The 19,911-nt window shown below is 34.2% G+C and overlaps 1 protein-coding gene across 3 annotated transcripts in view; it reads right to left on the bottom strand.

Moving 5' to 3' along the window:
• LOC123710820 (transcriptional activator GLI3) overlaps nt 1–18,933 on the bottom strand; it is a 95,376-nt gene extending 76,443 nt beyond the window's left edge. For all 3 annotated transcript variants that reach the window (XM_045663057.1, XM_045663060.1, XM_045663059.1), the window contains exon 1: nt 18,733–18,933. The gene's annotated coding sequence lies outside the window, so the exon portion shown is untranslated. The remainder of the gene's footprint in view (nt 1–18,732) is intronic.
• Between the last annotated feature and the right edge of the window lie 978 nt (nt 18,934–19,911).

Raw genomic sequence — 19,911 nt, 5'->3', positions numbered from 1 at the left:
CAGTAGTGAGAGACGCACGCTAAAGTGTTGGCCCAGTGACTTCCGTCCGTTTACCAAAGGACTTTCTTTATGTGTCCGCATTTAACAATAGCTCGAACGGTGAAGGAAAACATCATGAGGAAACCGTCTAGCCATAGACCCAAAGTCGACGGCGAGTGTCCGGCGCAGAAGGCTGATCACCTACTTGGCTATTAGATTCACATATCATGAAACAGATACATAAATCTGAGGCCCAGACCCAAAAAGAGTTATGGCGCCACTGATTTATTTATTTTTTAAACTTCCTTACTAAAATACAAACTAGAGCCATCAAAAACGAGTCATAACAGACTTAAAACCACAAAGTCATCCCAAATTATTAATTCAGCTCTATCAATGCACAATCAACTCCGGCATTAATTACCGAAACCAAATTCTAAAACACCACCAAAAGAGCGCCGTCATCCTAGAAACATGTTAATCTTAGATCATTAAGAGAGATACAGACATGCGGTGATTACCCTACAATGGACGAAAAAAACTGTAATCAATTCAGAGAGGGTCATAAGAAAGCGACAAACTTACGCCCACGTCCCACGAAAGGACTCGAATAATGAGATAATTTGTGAGAAAAAATATAACGTTTCAAAAACGACACTCGAAAATTATGAAGCTTTGGGAGAAGTGATTTTAATATATGTCAGTCTATTATTGCCTGGTGCATTGAACTGGTTTATTATAAAGACATACAGTAATCCTCTTTATAACGCGGTTGACCCAGACCGCGTTATAGGAGTATTCACTTAAAACTCTTCAAAAACTTGGAAAACGAAATTAAGAAAGTTATTTAGTCAAATTTTTTTACAACACAATTGAAACATGCAAACGCAAAACTAATTATGGACTTGACAAATCATTATAAATTCTATACAGAAATATGACTTGAGAAATCTCCGCGTTATACGGGACATTAAAGACACACAATAAAAGGAACCACCAAAAGAAGAGTGAGGAGGCCAAAAAGAAGGTGGGTTGAAATAGCAGATAAGATTGGCAGACAGCAAAGAAAGATCTGAAAAGGGTTGATTGGTCATCCTAAGGGTTGAATGAATTATAAATCTTAAGGATATTGAACTGAAGAAGGCTTTTTTTTAAATATATGGATACGTGTAGCGAGTGTAGACTACTAATATAGTTAGTCTAGATATACATAAGAAAATATTGACACCGTAATGAGTAATTTGACTGAAGATTTCAGTTAATTCTGAGCATGTTATTATATATATATGTTTTCTTTGATGACTTTTATATATATTTTATTTCATGGACTGACCTTTTTGGGCGTCACACCGCAGTCAAAGGGCAGTTATCCTAGCTATGGACATCCATTTTAGGGTGCATTACCGGCTTGTGAGGGGAGTTTTTTGGATAACATTGGACTTTTGACAGATTAAGATTATTTCTACACTGCCCACGAGCATAACAATAACAAAACAGTTTATCATAACCAACACGGTATAATAAATACTCAGCTTAATAACTTAATTAACTACGTTGATGACCTGATAATGTATTCAAAATGTAAATGTATCAACGAAAATGTGTTCGTGCTTTAGTTCCTCGGTTTCGTCACCGACATCTTTATAAACGTAATCTAAAAATATTCAAGACATTAAGACAACCGAAAACTTACCGCATTAAACTTGTATTTTACTTCTAATAACTCAATCCTTGGTCAATTATAGAGCGAGCCAAGCGTTAAAGTACGCTCGAATTGAAGCAGTGCGTCTTTAAATTGATTGTGATGTCCATAATGTAACATAAAACTTTATAAATATACAGCGTTCACAATATACTTAACCTACATAGGAATCATAATTAAAACAAATTTTAAAAGTTTAACCCCTGTGGCCGTCCGTGTAAAGAGTTAAGTGTTAACGTTTGAATTAAACATAAACACTAAATTTAAGAGTTCTAACTCTGAACAAATTTGGTATAGACAACTCAGATTTTGACATTTTAGCGGTGATAGCACTAATATTAAGAAATGACCTAACCGAGAGATAGCTAAGCAATGTAGAATGCAGGTCCGCAGGTCTTGATTGTGTGTTATGTTGGATGCCCTTGGGTTGAATGCCTTGGTGAACCCCGTGGGTCTATCTTAAGGGTAGGGTCTTGCTGCCGCTCTGAATAGAGGACTTTGAGTGTTTGACACAGCCTTCACCTCAACTGTACAATCCCTAACTTTATAGTTTATATTTCAGAAAAAATATTCGTTAAATTTATATGTATCTCTTATCATCATTTTCTAAACAGTGTAAAAGAATTTATTAAGAGTAAATATGTTTCGTCAAGAAAATGAAGACATCATGCGCCTATTAATTTGTGCACACGAATTGCGCGTACGTCCCACATATTCGTCACGTACAATACCTGTTCCGCTCTTCGTTTTGTACCACGCCCCGGCTATTATGAGCGTAGAGGGTTTATCGATTATATTGGTAAACGTGTACCTTTGTTTTGTAATGAAGTTTTCTTGTATTCAATAGTGTCTCGAGTTATCTCGGATTTGGATTTGATTCATTGTTAACTTTGTAATTTCGTTGGGCACAATTCTAATGTTCATATGTTTATTTCTGGTAAGTTTCATTATTATTTTATGGTATTTTATATATCAAGATCATAATGTTGTGTATACACGTACGTTTAGCTTTTAATTTATTCGAAACTTTTAAATAATAATAATGACGCTCGTTTATTTCCAATATTAACAAATATTGAATACAGCTTAGATTTGTTTTATATTTTTTCTTCTGTTGTAGCAACAATCGGAACCCCTCACGGGTAAAGACCTGCTCCAGATTATTCCAAATATCTCTCCATGGCTTTGTTTCTCCATTCGCATCCTGCTAACGCTTCAATATCTTCCTTTTATCCAATATCTATCTTCAATTCGTCCTTTCCAAATAGTTGTCTTTATAGTTTATTATAATTAGGTCAATTTCAAAATAAAATTGTTCATTATCCGTTTTATGTTCTTAAGACGAAAGTATCGACTTAAACACTTTATCGATATAAGCACGTCACTAGCAGCCTCCAGCTCCACGACTTTATCACGGCGACTATTGAAACGTGCACTCTGCGCGGGCGCATATTTACGTATTGCTTGTAAGTGTATCGTAATATTTATTTGTCTGCGCCAAAGAGGGGTGGTCGAGTTGTAATTTATTAACGGAATAGCGCAAATCTGTTTTCTTTTAACCAACAAGCAATAAGCGCGATATTCAGAACCAGTCCTATGCTTATATTACGAATAATGTTTGTGTGTCAACAGATATAATGTACTCTTTGATTAGGAAATGAACATGTTACCCTAATTGCGAACAAAGTTGTTGTTGTCTCTTATTAGAAATTTAATCTTATTAATTAATTTAACCAGTTAAAGAACGATGTTAAATGAGATTTTATTAATTTAGTTTTAACTTAAGGAGACAAAAAATCGTTAAAACTACGGGCTACTAAGTCTTGGACCCAAAAGAAACGTTTGTTTCCCTGGTTACCATTGTAACAAACTATCTTAGTTTAACATTTTATAACAGGATCTGCTGTAGTTATAAGTATATTAAAAAATCATCTCTAAAAGGTCATATTTCTGTTTAATTTTTTTATAGAGAGAACTGACAGGAGGCTCATCTGATAAGCCCATGAACACTGTCAATGCCAGAGGGCTCGCGAGTGCGCGCAGTGATTGCGCCCCTTATTCGAATTGGTTCGGAAATATTTCAGTTGGTAGATTGTTCATTGTTCAGATTTTTGGTTCTAAAATGAGATGGTTTTCTCACAGCTTGCGAATAAATTGCGAAAATTTATAAAATCAATTGTACCGGCAGGGTTCAAACCTACGACTTTAGAGTTGACAGTCACGTCCCTGAATAAGGATTATATCGAGATATAAAATTAATTAATTTGAAAACAATTTCGAATGATAGGGGAGCATTATAACGTGGTTTCTGTAAGCAAACACAGTTTGACAAATGTTTGTTTGGTGGCAGTTTGCCGTGACGCCTCGCTGCAGCTTACTGAGTGAGTCAATATTTACGCTGCGCCCGCGCAGGGTTGCCAAGTTAACAATGTACACTTGACAAAACGTGCTGTAATACGCACAGTTTTTGTATCTACGGTAAAGTGAAAATGTATCAGAAATTAATTCCAATACAGTAACAATATTCTTAACCTTCTTAATGATAATAATAATTAATAAATTGGAAATTAAAACAAATTTTAAAAGTTTGGTCCCTGTGGCAGTGAACTTTTGATGCTGGCATTACCTCGCCTCGAAACTCATTGTATAATTGTCATAAATCAGTTTAGTTAAGAACTGATTTTTATGTAGCAAGCTTTATGGCGTTAGAATCTGGACAAATATTGTTCAATAATAAAAATATATTTCATACTTAAAAACATTGTTTAGTATACGTCAGTACAATGACGTTGCATACTTGTAAATATTGTCTTCGGCCATCAAACCTAATACTATTTTACAGTTTAATTTCGTCGGAGACTGTTTTTCATTGAAATATATAATTATTTGTGTAATTTAAGAATGATGCATAAAAAACTTGACGTTTGATTGGTGTTTACTGGCCTATTACGTCACAGGATCAGTTCGACGGCACATTGCATAGAGGAGCGTTGTTTGAAAGCATTTTTAAAATGTTACGTTTGAATTTTTAAAACTTTTATATAGTATGGCTCGTGGCTGGCATACCCAAAATACACCGAAAACTTTCAGATCAACATTTAAAAATTCACATTTGACAACCCTACATCAAAAGCGAGAAGTTTTCTCGGGCCAGACGAAAATCTGTTAAGTTTACACTGCATTGCTACTTTATAACAACCTGCCTGCACTTGTGTCTATATTTGCGGATCGATGGATTGTAGTGAAATTTTATAAAGATAGTTGTAATGTCATTTTACTTGAATTAGAATATCAGGTGTATAAATCAACTGTGTAATCTGATAAGGTATGTTTTAACGTGTATAGGTTTGCTTTGCGGCGCTACAAATTGTTTAGGTCTGGACCTCAGATTTCTCTATCTGTTTCATGATCATTTGTCAATCTAAAAGACAGACTAGTTTTTGGATCGAATGTTAAATGCGCACAGAACTCCGTTGATCCACAACCGGAGATCGAATCTTCGACCTCAGGGATGAGAGTAGCTACCAGGCCAACACTGCACTATATGTTTGGTAATATACTCCTTATGTTAAATACACGTCAAATAATGGCAAAAGTTCGCACTTTTTATTTAAATAAACAACGAATGTTTTGGGAAGTAATATTTTGTTTGAAACAACAACTTACACAAAACTAGACAAATTTAGATCAAAAGTTTAGAGTGCGCAGACACAATGCGCAGACACAATGCGCAGCGGCAATGAGAACTTGGAGAAACTGATCGTAGTTGGTTGAAGGCCGTTTACTAAGTAAAAACTCATCATCTTTGGAACTGTAGGCACACTGTTATACTAATCAGTAGGTACTGGACGGGAACCGGTAAAAACTTCCTTTCTGACCACGAAGTTCAGACATATGCTACCAATTGAGGAGATATTTAGATATTTTAAGTAATTTTAAACCCAAATTCAACCCATTTACTACACAAACAGCATTCCTAACAAAAAAATATTTAGAGTTACTAATCCCTAGTTCGTAAAATCAATATTTAAACTACGCAGTATCTATAATACTAATAGACTACTGTTCCACCTCGGGTCCACTCAGTCAATATTATCTTTAAGTGCTAAACAGCTTTTCCTGGTAATATGGTCTAAGTACCATGAACGTTTCAATGTAAGCCAATTCCAAAAGGATTGAAAATTTCATGTTTTTAACAGAATTTTAATTATACTATTCTAATAGATGCTTGTGTTAAGCAGCCGCTGCGTTTCATCATCGGACGTAGGCAGAATACGAAGTTCCAACCGTATCAACCGTCGTTCCACAACTGAGCGTTTTTAAAGGCAGGTAGTGTGAGGCAGCCCGCTAAAGTATTTCCAAACAATTCGACTTTTCTTCAAGAAGAGAGTACTAATTCCTTACTGGCCAGCAACTCACTCGTAAGCCTTCTAGCATTGAGTGTCCATAGGCGGTAGTGTCTTCTGATCTATTAAAAAAAAATTAACGGAACATAATATGTATTTCGTTAACAGATAAACGTTAAAGATACGTGGCGTGTTCACGCCAATGCTACGGTTAGTTACCTTTGTTTAGCAATATATATTTTTAATTATATAAAGAGTATGTGTATGTGATAAAATAATATAAGTATTGACTATAATATATGTAACTTCTATGTAAAATTCCTTTTAAGACATATTACGCTATTGTGTAGCAGAATATGCGAACTTTAAATTGTACCCTCATAACATTTTTTGACCATATGTATTGGCAATAAATTATTATTATTACGAAATAGTACAACGTATTATATAGGACCATCACATTCTTAAAGGACCTTAAACACTCAAAAATGTTTCATCGAAATCACTTTCCATTTTTTTGTCGATGAAAAATACGACACAGGAAGAGACATTCCGACCAGAGGTCTGCACTTCTATTTATCTATGCCAAAGCCACAATTGGCCTTAAATCCTTATAGAAATGGTACTTAAAATTACAAAAAGGATTTTTAAGTAAAAAATATTTAAATTCCCTAATAGCAATATTTGAGGAATTATAAAGTAGGTACTCAAGGGGCTTTAAGGCTTTGTGCGATAACAAAAGAGGTGACAGTTTGAATGACAAAGGGGCGATTTGCGAAAATTATGACCATAAGTGCATGGTCGAGTATTTGTTTTTTTTTAAGTTTAAATACTATTCGGAATATGCAATGTAAGTTGGGCTGCGTTGACTTATCTATGTTTATCCCTTGGGTAGAATGCCTGGCGAACCCCGAGGGCCCATCTTAAGGGCGTGGTGGTGAAGGGCTGAGGTGTTTTTAGTGGGTCGGGTCTCGCTAACCCTCTGAATAGCAGAGGGATTTGAGTGTAAACCCAGCCCCACAGTCCGATATCCTTGGCGCGGGCGTGCGCAAGCGCATCTTCACCTCATTAAAAAAAAATCTATGTTTATCAGACATTATCTATGTTCATATTTACTCGTACGGTTAAAGAAAACATCGTAAGGAAACGGGTCTTAGACCCAAAAGTCGTGTGTCAGGCACAGAAGGCTGATCATTGTCTTGGCTTGTCTGAAAAAAAGTGATCACCAAACAGATGAACACCTAAAAGGTTGTAGCGCCACTGGACACTTGTCAGCATTGGCAACAGTCTTCAAAGAACAAAGTGTTTAAATTACTGTTATAATTTAATAATGTATTCATTATAAATTTTATGAGTTACTAGCGAACAAGTTACTACCCGTAACAAGTAGTGTTATTGGATTCTTATGTTAAATGAGCTTTTTAGTAAATTAGGTTTGACTAATATTACTTAAAAGTCTTAAGCTAGATCTAAATGTTAATATAAGCTGCGACTAAGTGTTAAACAACTTAATTCACATAAACCGATATTTATCAACTAGTAAACAAATACTCAAAATTTCCCAGTTAAAAGTTGAACCTTCTCTTTGTCTTATAAATCGAAACGGAAATTTCACCTAGGGAATAATGGTTAATTCAAAACCAGTTTACGGAATGCGAGTGGGCGGTAGGTTCTATTCCCGGCTATTTGGATAAGAATTTGAATGTCTTGATAACATTATTAAGTTGTTAAATTGGATCAATATATTCTACATTAACAGCTTTTTAAAATATATGTTATTAAAATAGTTATACATTTTGTATAGAAATATCTCCGATGGAAATGTGTTTAATTTTATATTGCAAATTCTTCTTATACAAAATGTTTTGTGTTTGTCCAACACACTTTCTTAGTTAAAGTAGGTATATTATACAAAATTATCTTTGAAATAGATATAACTGTTAAAGTGTAAGTTTGTTCTCACAGCAGGTTTATCACGTAAAAACCGTGACAAGTTCAAACAGTTTAAACTTAACCGGATGCCGTCAACTTAACTCTTTCAGTAAATATTTCAAACAGTAGTCTCTGTGCAGTGATGCAAGTTTAAACGCTCGTCATTTCCATCTCAGGGATAAAAAATTGAAAACGACAAATTTTTGTGTCGGCCAACTGACTAGATAGACTCTTGAGTTACGGCCCCAACGATTTATTTGCAATAAAATCTTTCACCTACCATGCAAGAGGACATTTATTGCACACCCTTTAAGATTTGCGCTCTTAAAAAAATGTGTGCGTGTACACACGTAAGAAGTGAAACTTCTTTATTACTAGACTAATAAGACTAACTTAGATATTGATTAAATTTAATTAGTTAAAGTTTAACAAAAGGCTTTCTTATCATAGACATGAATACTACTAAGATTATAACAGAATTTCATTAATTGTAATAGAATTATTACTATCATTGTTATCGTTATTATATATTTTTGTTATTAATCGCTTCGAATCAACCGTGGTAGGGTCAAGAAAAAGATGGCGCGTAACGGAAAAATGTGACGGTATTTTTTTTTCAACGCCGATAAAGAAGTTTCACTTCAAAAAGTGCATTCAAACACACTGGAATTACTACCGGTATAAATTTTGATCTAATTAACGATGAGTTTGAAGCAGTGTTGTAGGCTAGTGCGTGCGCTTCCCAGAGGCTGTCCCAGTAATGGTCTTTTCTTCGTAAGTGCACAATTAACGCTCGTACGGTAATGGAGATGGACGACATAAAAATCGACGGGGTGTGGCCTTGCCTATTAATGATAATGATCAGGATACAGAAGTCTTAGCCTGAAACCTAAAGGGTTTGGCAACACAAAATATATAATCTTAAATATAGATATAAGACAAATTTCAGGTCAAAAAATCATCTTTCGACAAAGATACCAACACATCCTGACTTTGTTCTTTGGACATGTAGGATTCAAAAAGTTAAGTTAAACTTAACGTGCTGGCTGACAAGCAGATGCTACATGCTGGACCGATCAAGTAAAGGCCTTTATATGTCTCATCATCACCGGAGGTTTGTCGAAAACAGGGAAGAGATCCGAAAGCGGCTGAAGAAGAAGGCTGAATCTGTGGTCAAGAACAAGAATTCTTTTAACACAAAGTCGCGGTAATGCGTGACCATCAACGCCTAAGCGGAAGTTGTAATCCCCAAAATTATGTATTTTTCAAATAGCTCAGTAGCCTCGCGTACTAGTGTTAATTGTGGACACAAACCGTTTTTATCACCTCGGGACCTAATGGTATGCATATGATGGATCGTTTATTGCCTTCGTGGATATAAGAAAAACCAATATAGGTATTTTTATATACAGTGAAAACTTTTAACTATGTACTTTACTTTAGACATAACAATATCGTGATTTGTTTTTAATTTGATATACTTTAAACATTATATGCCTGAATTTAAAATTGTTTGCTTATAAGTAATCTCCTGGACAGGCGTGCCCTTAAATAGGCCGCATTTCATTTAACATCAAGTGGGATTATGGCCAAAAGTCTGTCCAGGTTTGTATACAAATTTAATGTTGGCAATCCTGATTCGTAAACTTTTGTTTACTTCAATTGTGTTTTAGATGAAAGATTTTGTAAAATTAAGCAGATTAAATACTATGTATGATGAGTAAACTTTAAGAAATAAATAAATACTAAGAATGACATACGAATGTAAACTACATAGTAACGTACAAATGATCAACTGACACAACAGACATTACGTCAGCTATTGTATAATTACAAGCATAGTTCATTCAATTAATGTACATAATGTATAACAATAGTAATCTTAATTTATTTCAGAGTATTACCTATTATTGAAACTATTACAAATTTGATAAGAAATAGTTTTTAAATTACATTGTACATTTTCTAAATTCAGTTATTTGATTCAAAGTGATTACAATGATAATTATATAATAAAATCCAGCTCAATCAACATTCGGAAGCACAACGGTCTTCTAACTAAATCAATAAAAACATAGTTAATTAGTAAATGCCAATACATAAGACTTGACACCAGCAAGTAGGTTTATATTAATAATATGTAAAAATATATTAAACTGTTTTAATCGAGAAATTGTAAATCAAAAACCTTCATGGCTGAAATTTCAATTTAAACTCAAAGAAGAATTTTTGAATTTAACCTGTTTTTCTAATCTAGATTAAGGCGTGTCTAAAACACGTGTTCAATTTACTTAGACACAGTTTTATTTTAAATTTATTATAGTAATAAATTATATATTTAAAACATCATAAACATATACCGTGACAATATAAAACTAAATTATATAAATTAAACTATGTACTTTCAATCTACACGCCGGTTCCTATAATATATTATTCTGTATATGTATTTTATAGAACGAATCGTTATATCTAAAACTTAAAGTATACATAGTTTTTAATATATAGAAAAAAACGTTCTAACTTGTGAGCGTCCTTTTATACAGAATTAATCAATCCAGCCGTTCGTGTGAACAAATATATACCCTTATATCTTCATGTTATATGTATTAACGAATGATAAAGACGGAAAATATAAGGTGATTAAATCTATGTACGTAAATCTATATTGGTCCGCAGAACAGGGCAGAAGCTTCAACAAGACAATCCCAACAAATTATACAATCCTCGGAGATCAACCTGTCAGAATCCTAACAGGCCCTTCCTGTCAGATAGCGTCCTCAAACATCACTTGATTGTTTAATACAACAATTTATATCATATCCCATGGTGAAACGAGTTTTACTTATCTTCTAGTACAAATATTTTCTTATTTAACTGGCTGTGCTCTGTGGTTTAAGCCGTACTAGTCTTCGATTAATAGAATGAATATTTATACATTGTTATTTCATGGTGGATAAAATTGATTCATGAAAATGTTTTAGAAGTATTTGCCATAACTTATTTTATATTGTATTTAAATTATTAACAACGTATTGTTGTGTTTTATCCTAAATTCCATTAGATCTAGTCTAATGTGTATTAATTTTGTTTTCTTCAAAACCTTTATATGATATTTCTCGAAACATTGTTTATTGTATTTTTTTAATATTACTAAAGTTTGTTTCCTACGCTACCACCAGTGTACATATAACCTGTAAATAATACCAAAATAAAGACGGAAAAGCTTTTAAGAGCATTATCGGTAAAGGTTTAAGTTTGTTATGGAATTGTTTATTATAATAAAACAAATAAATCACGCCATTTTCGAGTCGACTTTTTAAGTCTAAGGCAAGCCGGTTTCCTTATGAGGCTTTTCTTCATCCTTCAAGTAATGTTAAAGGTGAACATAGAATTATTTCTAGAAAGTCCATTGGTGTACAGTTGGCGATCGAACCTACGACATCAGGAGTCGAACGCTGAAGCCACTAGGCCAACACTGCCCTCTCTCTGGAATTGTTTATAAACGTAACATATTTCAAGCAATTTACTTGTTATTGCGATAAAGATTTGCTTACGAGCTAAAATTGCATGTATCATTAAACCAAACCATGTCGGAATCACCACGTACCTCATAAATAACTACTTGACAGTTAAAATACACCTTCAGGTACAAAAATTTCGCAGAATGCCCCTAAACTGTTGAATGTGACGAAAAAATCATTAAGTGTAACACAAAGGAAATTGGTTTGTTTCCCGAAACTAGTTTTATTCACAAAAAGTATATTTTGACGTCTAAATACAGCAGGTAGAAAACTAACACTCAAGTCATTAATTTTATCAGCCGATCGAAACTTCGATCGGTGTAATATATAGCTTTAATACTTTCTTGGAATACTTTGACTACGAGACATTTCTATTCGGCTTTGGGTAATATATTCATAAGTGTTTATAAAATATAATTCGAGATTTTGGCCGTCCTCTGTACGAGATAGATATTTTATGTCTGTAAGGCATGAACGTTAGACAGTCTTACATTTTTTTTTATTGGAGGAGGCAAAGTGCGTCACTAATAAAGACCGGCAACCTTGCGAGCCTTCTAGCATATCATCATCATCATATATCTATCATCTTAACATCAGGTAAGGTATCTGTGTACTCTATATAAAAAAAATGTGATAACCGCCGCCCTTGGACACCTGCAACCCCAGGGGCTAGCGGGTGAGTTGCCGACCTTTCCGGTAATGGTATGCCCTTGAAGACCAAGTCCTATCGGTTTGGAAACACTCCTGACAGCTGGTTTCATAAAGATGTAGTGCGTGGCAGAAATTGCCTTGGAGATGATGGAATTCTGCATTCTGCCTTGACGTTGCGTGCGTTTATAAAGCAAAACTGACACTGACAAAATACTGTTTAACACTTTCCGCCAAATTGTGTTTTCACTGTGGTAAAAAGAGACATAGTGATAGTCGTTAATAGCATGTGTACATTAACCACTAAAATAATTGGCGAACTAAAAACTTCCGAAAATTCTTTAACTAGTGTAAATGTTATACAATTCGCAATCTATTGAACCGACATCTACCAAGCAATTAAAGACGAAATCCACAGTTTTTCGACGCATTCATAGAATTTACAAGGAAATCCAAAGGCGGGGCACAATAGAATTTATTCTACCTGAAGCCGACCATTGTTCGACATTTGGTCTTCACTTTTTTCTATCTTGTTAGTAAGTCGGCAGGTTTCGGGACAATAGCAACATATACAGGTGTCTAACAATCAAGATGAAGCCTGATATTGATATAGTAGTGAAAAAAGGCTCAAAATTCCGTATCAATTGGAAGCTTATTGAGTAGTACTTGGCATGGTGATAGGAAAAGTTCGCCCTTACTAAAAAAAGCTTCAAAACGTATTGGTTGAACATAATTATATTGTATATATAGTTCTATATATATAATGCATTCCCTACAAAAGTTTTGTATTCAAAATAACAAAATTGCAATAACTTTGATATATTTCTCCTGCTTTTCTTCACGCAGTAGCGTTGGCATCTGCATGCGACTATCATCCTTGAGGTCGTAGGTTCGAACCCCGGCTGTGTACCTTTCTGTGTGACTTTCTTTCTATGTGCGCATTCAACCTTCTCTCGATTGGTGAAGGAAAACATCGTGAGGACCCGGTTTGCCTTAGAACCAAAAAGTGGCGTGGATGGACAGATCATGAAAAATATATAGAAATCTGATGCCTAAGGTTGTAGCATCACTGATTTTTTTAAATTTTACACTTCACAAAGGCTTTTCATAGTTTTATAATGGCTCTCTTTATACATAAATATTCAATACAATTGTAAATAAATAGTGATTTAATGTTAACAATAAAAAACCAATACATTCAAGACTTTTTCTATCCAATCAACCGAATAACTTTTTTATACGACCGGTCAATTAGTTCTACCCTAGGATGACTCTGTCTTGCTTTTTTATAGAGGAATCGGTCACGCTCCTGTGTGTTTATTGCGTTGCTGACTGTACAAATATTTTGTTCCGTATTTTATGGCAATGTCATGGTTTGACGCAATTTCGATTGAGTTTGAAAATTTTGAAATTTAATGGAGATTTCGTGTTTTTTTAAACACGTTTTACTTTTAATGAAATTTTATAGATTAAATTATTTTCGATTAGTCTGTTACGAGTATAGTATTACTTATTTATATTATCACGGATTTTTCCCGAAGAGGTAGGCAGATACCACGGAGCTGCACTTGCTACAATCCTGACAAATCCTCTCTCGCTTCATCCACTTCCATGACCATGCTCGTCTATCATGGGTAAGTTTAACTCGTCCCTTCTCCAGAACCTTCTGGATTTGATCCAGATATATATGACAGGCTAACCCAACCCGACCTCACCATCTTCGCATTCCTTCTATATCCTACTTGTTAACCGCTTCTCATTCATCCGTCCTACATGGACAATCCACCTAAGCATTCCCTTTCTTACTCCTCTTTAACGCACAACGTATCTCCCTATTACTTGCAATGTTACCACATATTTCTTTTAATTTCAACATCATTAATTCTACTCTTCTTCCTTCTCTGCCACACTCAACATTATTAACTTTGAAAAATTAAGTATAATATAAGTTTGCCCCGCTTTACATCACATAAAAAAGCTGATGCGGGCGCAGTCTTTCAGAGAATATAGGAGCCTTTCCTCCAACTTCCATTTTCCCTCTTTGGAGTAGACTCTTGGGCGGTGGGGTTCAAGTGCACCGGTTCTAAGTAATGATTAAAGTTGGCGGGCAGATAGTACCGGTGAGCTCGTGCTTTCCCCAAGGAGTAAGTATGGCAAGATAGCGTGGAAATGCTGCCAGCCATGAAGGTATACTGCCAGAGTAACCAAACTTTTTAATTTTATTTTTATTATTACTATGTCAAAAAAATTGTAAATAGGTACGGTATACTTAAAGAATAATGTAATATTGAAAAATTAATAAACAAACTAGAGAACTGAACTAAATATTTATTTCCAGCTTGACAATTAATAAAAATACGTTAACGTACATTCTCACGGCATCATTCTAAATTAGCCCTTCAATAAAACGTCAAATGAAATTCTTTGAAGTTATCACCAATTCGTTAATTTAGTTAACCATGGACTACGCCCAACTTGCTTGAATAAAGCACCTGTCAAAAACTTCTTTAAGATGCATGATGGCGCAATACAATTTTTGATTTTGACTTGGAAAACATTCTTGAATACAGCAGAGTTCCTATTTTCTATTAAAAATATCGGCAATGCTAAAATTTCTTTAAAAAATAATGAATCCACCGATTAACCTAGTCTCCAGATTTTGTTTTGTAATTTTATTAGATTCTTTCAAATGAATGGCCTTTTACGATCCTTCAACAGGTTTCACCAGGAACAGGCACAGTATTTAATACACATATCCCACTGGCTCCTTCTAGAAAAGAGCGTACCAATTCTTAAGTAACGCACTCGCGAGCACTCTGACATTGAGTATCCATAGGGGTTTCACTTATCATCAGATGAGCTTCCTGCCCGTTGGCCCCTGTTCTACATAAAACACTGCCCTAGGGACCTTTATATTTATATTTGTTTAAATTTTCTATTTATCCAAGAAGGTTCATAATACTGTATATATGTGTGTTGGACATACGTACTAAAAAAATTACTTATATGAATTTGGTAACTATACCATCAAGTTAAATTTATAATTTACATAATTTCGTAACCATTTCTAAGTGTAATACACAAATAGTTGTCCCGAAAACAACATTATTTATTATATTGATTGATAGTTGCGTCGTGTAGTGATCGTGTATCATACATACAGCACTATCTATCACGGACAGGAATGTTTTCACCACATCATTAGTTATACCGCTGGTCTAGAACAAAAGCTTCTTTCAGCAGTGGAAATCCACTTTATTTTTTCCAATTCCAATCTCCACAGTCCGAAAACCGTAATTTGTCTGTAAACATTTTTTGTGTCGTCTTTATATATGTATTAATATTTATATGTATTAATTAATAATCCAATCAAGGTATATTCAGTGACAACTTGGAGGTTTACCCCGTAAATTCAAGCTTTCCAGGGGGATTTTTACTAACACATTTACGACTTCTCTTGAACCCACAACCTAATAATAACTCAAAGCTATAACTGTGATAACAAAATCTATAATACCGATTGTACAACAAAAACTATATACATATATTTGCAATCGGTCCGAGGATTACATTCGGTACGAGTTGTTGAGGTGTGAGCATCACTGGGTTTAATGCATTGCAAAAACAGTTTCATAAAATACCAAGAATGTTTGTCAATGAAAGAATTAAGATCTAAATGATTAGTAATTTTATTTTTAAAAGCCCGTAGTTGCAAGCCAAGTATAAGTTATTGTATTCACTGTTTTCCGTGATATTTATATATTATATTACGTTGTCTCCTTTATTAAATATAGCATTTAACAAAAAGTTGAGATGTTTTATAGGTACCTTATATTTGCCAATACAACCTATTCTGTAAAATGTAATTAGTAATGATACTATTTATTCACAGCATTTGCAATATTTTTAAACTACATAGTAATAATATTAAAAGATTGATAAGTTATTAAAAACACCTGTACCTTTATTGCTGGCATTTCCTTGCTATATTGCGATACTTATTCGTTAATCACCAGCTCTGGGTTCACCAGTACTATCTACCAGCCAACTTAAATCATTAATTAGCGCCTGTGCACTTGAACCCCATGGCCCAAGAGTCTCTTCTCCAAGGGAACAAAATTTTAGTGGAAATACTCACATATTTGAGCTGTTTATTATTTTCTGATTTGTGCTTATCCGAGTGAGGTGACGTACTAACGTGTTATGTATATATCAAAAAATACATTTTGAAATCTTATTTATTATTATTTTTTTCTAGATGACCGCTATTTTATTTCGACTTGCTTGCAGACCTTTAAAATTGTATTAGATTCAAAACCATGATCGTAAAGGAAATAATGATGGATCAAAATATTAAAATGCTCGAATCAAAAGACCCTTGCTGGGTACATGTCGATAGAAACGTATAGTTTTGATAATTGCTTAATCAACTTGATTGATCTTCAATCGAGTCAGTCATCGACCGAGCGGCGGACAGGGTTGCCAACAGAAAAAATTGTCTTGTAGTTAGGTATTGTTTATACTTTTTGGTATCGTTTCTTATAACTCAAGGCACGATATTCCGCGCGACTCATCCGAGGGTCGTAGGTTCGATCGCCGGCTGTGTTCTAATGAACTTTCTATGTGTATTAAACCCTCACTCGTACGGTGAAGGAAAATGTCGTGAGGAATTTATGCCTTTATGCCAAAAAGTCGAAGGTTGATCTTTCTATTAGAAACGAACACGGAACAGATACAGAAATCTGAGGCCCAGACCTAAAATGTTGTAGCGCCATGGTATATGTAAATGTCTAATAAATATACGGTTGTACGGTTTTTGCTGTTTTAGTGACAGTCCTTGCTGTCCTGGCCTGGCTTCGTACAGCTGGAATCCATTTATGAAAATATTTTGAGTATCTAATATATTTTAATAAATATTAGATTTATAAAGATTATATAGTCATCAAATTGTGAAAGAATATATGAAATCGGTCAAGTCTTTTAGAGTTTATTTGTAACAATTTAAGTTAATTTTAGCGATTTGCTTACCACTATCCTTTCTAGCATTATTACTATATATAATAATATTATTAATATACGGATTGAGACAGCCCTATCCATAGAGCAATGAAGAATTAGGCACACGTACTAAAACACAAAAGATAATTCGAGTTTGTACATTTCAAAGTAATTAAAAAATTATTTCGCTTTTTGCAAATCGTTAGTAGATTAATTTGAATAACAAAAATAACTTTAATTAATAAAATATTTCCGACGGACGTACGTACTTTTGATATACGAGTAGTGTGTATTATATACTATAGTTTTTATTACTATGTTATCAATTAAGAATGCTCGGTGGCGTATATTTTGCGTAATCGCGCATAGAGAAATGCCAGGGGCTACTACAATACAATATTGTACTACTAATAGATTTTTGTGAGTTCTAATTTATTAAATTTCAGCTTTTTAGTACGCAAAAGTAGTAAAACGCGATAAGCGATTCAAATGTGTATCAGACTTTCGAACCAAAGGTCATAGTGTATATCATAAACAAATAATTTCTCGATGGTTCGTGATCATGACGGTTACGGTCGTGATATGCGAACTCATTGTCAAACTTACAATGTTGCCTGAACAATTCCCCAAAGGTCACTTTCAAAAAAAGAATTCTACAAAGATTCTTAAATTTGTTTTTGTTGTGTTCTTAATTTAAATATACCAATTGTGTCGTATTTATTCTGTCAAATAATATGGCTGGTTAATTTAGATTTTGTTTTACTGGTTACGTTTATTGCCAGTTCTTAGCTTCCGTTCTACGCTCATGATTTGAAAACTGGCAGTAAATGTATAGAAGCATTTAATTTAGCATTTATTTGTTACCTATATGAATAAATAATTTTTGACTTTGACTTAAAGTAATAGGTTTTAATGAGTACAAACCAATAAAAGATGTTAGACGGCCGATTCCACGACTTATATACATTCGTAGTTTTAGATTGTAAAAAAAAATACGAGTTTTTGATTATTTAGTTTTCGTCTCCGTAGCACTACGCTATGCTAACCAGCGCTTAAAGAACTCAGTGATTTTGACTTGTAAGTTCTACTACATTATAATTCACTATGCACCTCTTGACATCCGTTAATAAAATGAATAGACCGCATTAAATCTAAAAATAAACCCCGCCTAATAAAAATGCAAAACCGTCGAGTTAGGTGATAAATAAAAAAACCCGGCATTTCTTGGGAATGACAGAAAACGTGACTACACTACAACACGGTTGGGGCACCCTGTGTCGTCTGGGACTCTTTGTTTTTAAAGTTACAAAAAGTAATCCCTTCTCCGGACTGAGGCAGGTACAAAATACTTTGGGCCACATGTAGAAAAGAAAAGACTTAAAGTGTCACTGGACGGTAACACTTTAGTCAAAAAAGGTTTAAAAAGCCGTTAGAAAATATTCAAAATTGAATTAATCAATTATAAATTAAATCTAACTTACGATACGTAAAAATACTATTCAAAATTAAACGGAACGTTCCTAAAAAAATCAGTATGAAAGAGCCTGGAATCCTGAAAATGTAAATTCTAAATTTATACGGTGCAATTCAAATAAGGACTTACTTGTAATTAATTATATCACTAACTAAATGCAGCGCTAGCAATCCATTCGCAATTAACACAACACACACACTTGTCAATTAACTTCACATAAAATTCAATCATCCATCACTGGCCACTATCTAAAAGACTCAGATCACGTTAACAAACGTTTGTTTTTAAAAAAGTTTCGGGGAAAAAATGGCGTGTCACACGTCCTACGCCGGCCGCAAGCCGTGTGTTATTAGCCGCTAGCGGGAGGACACGGACCCAGCTCGCCGATTTCATCTTAATCTCGGACAAAACGAGACAGTAACATGACAATAAACGATTGTAAGACGTCAAGAGGGAAAGGGACAGAGGTTTTCTCATTATGCGCCGGCGACTATGACATTTCAATAACTCCATCCCACTCACACGCGGAGTTATTTTCGTACAAATTATATGCGGGCGTATTTGTGCTGCGTCCCACTCGCACGGATAGTAACCAGATAATGTCTTAATCGCATTTCTTAGCGCTATGCTGACTGATGCACTAACATAAACAATGATAATTCATGGATTTGCATGCGATAAAATGCTTTAATGAATCCACATCGATGGATAAGTCTAGTCCAGATGGGTGGGCGGAATTGTAAATTAAATATATCATTTATTTAAATGTCAAATTTGCATACAATTTTAGACTTATCATAATTAAGACATAAAAGCATAGGTAAACGAAACAGGCGACATTCGATCTGAAATAAAAACGATAAGCACACAAAGTTGCCCTGTTTAAAAATAATACAAATAAAATGTTGCGGCACACAAGTAAAATAAGTAAATCTAGGAACGGACTATATAATTATCTATTTGTTAAGTGGTCTGTAAATACTCATCACGGGCCGTGTTTGTTGTGGTGACTACTATGCTAACGTTTACTCAACGATGACACTGCTGACGACTCAAGCAAGACCAATTTTCTGGGAAACTACAAAAATTTCTTATTCATACATTTAAATGAACAAGTTCCCATTGCTCCTGTCTACGAGTTTTAAAAAACCCAAGAGTTGTTAAATGATGCGAATTGAATTTTAAATGTTGCCATCATTATAATGATGTTTTTCCCCCTACACTAAAGTTCACAAAAGACTTTGCAACATAACATTTATTACTAACGAAATACACAAAATAATAATAATTATAATAATCAAAAAGGAA

The sequence above is a fragment of the Pieris brassicae genome, chromosome 6 (genome assembly GCF_905147105.1).
Source record: "Pieris brassicae chromosome 6, ilPieBrab1.1, whole genome shotgun sequence".
Classification (NCBI taxonomy): domain Eukaryota; kingdom Metazoa; phylum Arthropoda; class Insecta; order Lepidoptera; family Pieridae; genus Pieris; species Pieris brassicae.
The sequence above is the reverse complement of the archived record's forward strand: the minus strand, read 5'-3'. Positions and strand labels throughout refer to the sequence as shown.